At 77.6% G+C, this 1865-nt stretch overlaps 1 non-coding gene across 1 annotated transcript; it reads left to right on the top strand.

The window, feature by feature from the left end:
• Positions 1-1393: 1393 nt before the first annotated feature.
• Positions 1394-1546, top strand: LOC141955401 (5.8S ribosomal RNA). The gene has a single exon (XR_012632531.1). It is a non-coding gene; the product is annotated as a 5.8S ribosomal RNA (ribosomal RNA).
• The last annotated feature ends 319 nt before the right edge of the window (positions 1547-1865 follow it).

Here is a 1865-nt window from a genome sequence, read left to right as displayed (position 1 = left end):
GGCGGGAGTCGCTCTCGTGCAGGCCCTGGCCATGGCGGCCGCCGCCCACGCCGTGGGCTTTTTGTCCCCTCGGGCGGCCGCGCCGGGGAGGGGTGTCCCCCCTGCCCCCCCTTCTCCGCGGTCAGGTCTCGGCGGCGAGACCGGCGGCGTTCGGTCGGCCGCAGCCGGCCTGCCTCGCCCTCGAAACGCGAAGGGGAACCTCCCCCCCCCCCGGCGGGGAGCGCGGGCTCTCTCGCCGTCGGGGGCGATGGCGATTCCCCCACGGTCGGGGGTCTCGCCGGGCGGGGCGGCCTGCTCGGGCCGCCGCGTCTCCGTGGACGCGCAGCGGCGCGCTTGCGGCTTCGTGCTCCTTGCTTGCCACCCCCACCCCTTCCCGCCCCGGCTGAGGGGAGGGGCGGCGCAGCCCCCGGGCCCGAGCGGCGGCGGCGGCGCCGCCGCTCGGCGTGCCGGCCGGCGGTCGCTCGGTGGCCGGCCGCGTGGCCTGTCCCGTCCCGGGTCCTGCCCGTCGCTTCGCAGTCGCCTTTCCCGGTCTCGGTCAGGCGAGGCGGGTGGGCGGCCGAGGGGCGTTCCCCGTCCCGTTCTCCGCGCGGAAGCGGGGAGAGGGGGCGTCGCCTCCGGCTCAGCGGCGTCCGCCTTCTGCCTGGCGCGTGCCTGCGGAAGGGGCCGAGACGAGAAGCGGCGGCGGCGGCTCTGGGAGGGCAGCCGCGGCGGTGCGGTGGCCGGGCGGCGGTCGGGCGGAGCGCCGGGCGGCGGCGTCGCGTCGCCGTCTCGGGTTCCGGCGGTTGGCCGTCCGTCCCTGTCTCCGGTGTGGTGCGGCGGCGGCGCCGCGCGGGCGTTCCCGGCGTCGGGGCGAGAGCCGGGGTTTCGGGGCCACGGGGGCAAGGAGCCGGCTGTCGCAGCGCGCGGGCGCTGGGCGGCGCGGAGGCGCGCGCGGCGCGAGCGGGGCGCCCCCGCTGGTCGCCCGCGCGGCGGTCAGCGTCTGTGGTTTCCCCCCTCCGCGCGAGCGAGAGGCGGGTGCAGGTCCGGGCGCGCGGTCGGACGCGCCGCCGGCCCTCCGTGCGGAGGCCGGGCCGAGCCCGGGCGCCTGGGCCGCCTCCGAAGCGAGCAAGGTGCTTGTTGTTTCCCCAGGTCGGTCGGGAGCGCGGGCTCCCCGGGCCCTTGCCGTTCGGAGCTTGTTTCACCCTTCCCTTCCTTCCCTCCGTTGTGATGTCGGTACGGTCATCTGAGGCGAGGCGCGACCGTCGCCCGCCGGTCGTCGCGCGCCCCCTCCGCGCGTGCGGAGGGGGGCGGTCGGTCGGTCGGTGGGGCGGCGGTCCGTCGTCCGAGAAGGGGGCCGCTTCTGCGGAGCGGTCCCGGCCCCTCCGCGCGCGCGGGGCGGTGCCGAAAGGCAGACAACTCTTAGCGGTGGATCACTCGGCTCGTGCGTCGATGAAGAACGCAGCTAGCTGCGAGAATTAATGTGAATTGCAGGACACATTGATCATCGACACTTCGAACGCACTTGCGGCCCCGGGTTCCTCCCGGGGCTACGCCTGTCTGAGCGTCGCTTGACGATCAATCGCCGGCCGGTGCGCCGTCCCTCCCCGCCTCGCCTCGGCGGGCGGGCGGGCGGCGTCCGCGGCGGCGCGGCTGGGGTGCCTCGCAGGCCCGTCGGTGTCGGCCGAGGGCCTTCGTCCCCCTAAGTGGAGACTCGGGGAGCGCTCCGAAGCTCCCCGCTCCCGGAACGCCCGCTTGGCGGAGCCTCGTCCCACCGGGGCCGGGCGGCCCGTTGGTTCGGTCCGGCCGGGTCGGGCGCGGCGGTGGGGAAGGGCCGAGGTGTCGGGGGGGGAGAGGCGCGGGCCTCTTCCCCGGCCTCCTCCCGCGCG

This window comes from Athene noctua, unplaced genomic scaffold (assembly GCF_965140245.1).
Source record: "Athene noctua unplaced genomic scaffold, bAthNoc1.hap1.1 HAP1_HAP1_scaffold_212, whole genome shotgun sequence".
NCBI lineage: Eukaryota > Metazoa > Chordata > Aves > Strigiformes > Strigidae > Athene > Athene noctua.
Note: the sequence above shows the minus strand (reverse complement) of the source record. Positions and strands in the feature narration are given on the sequence as shown.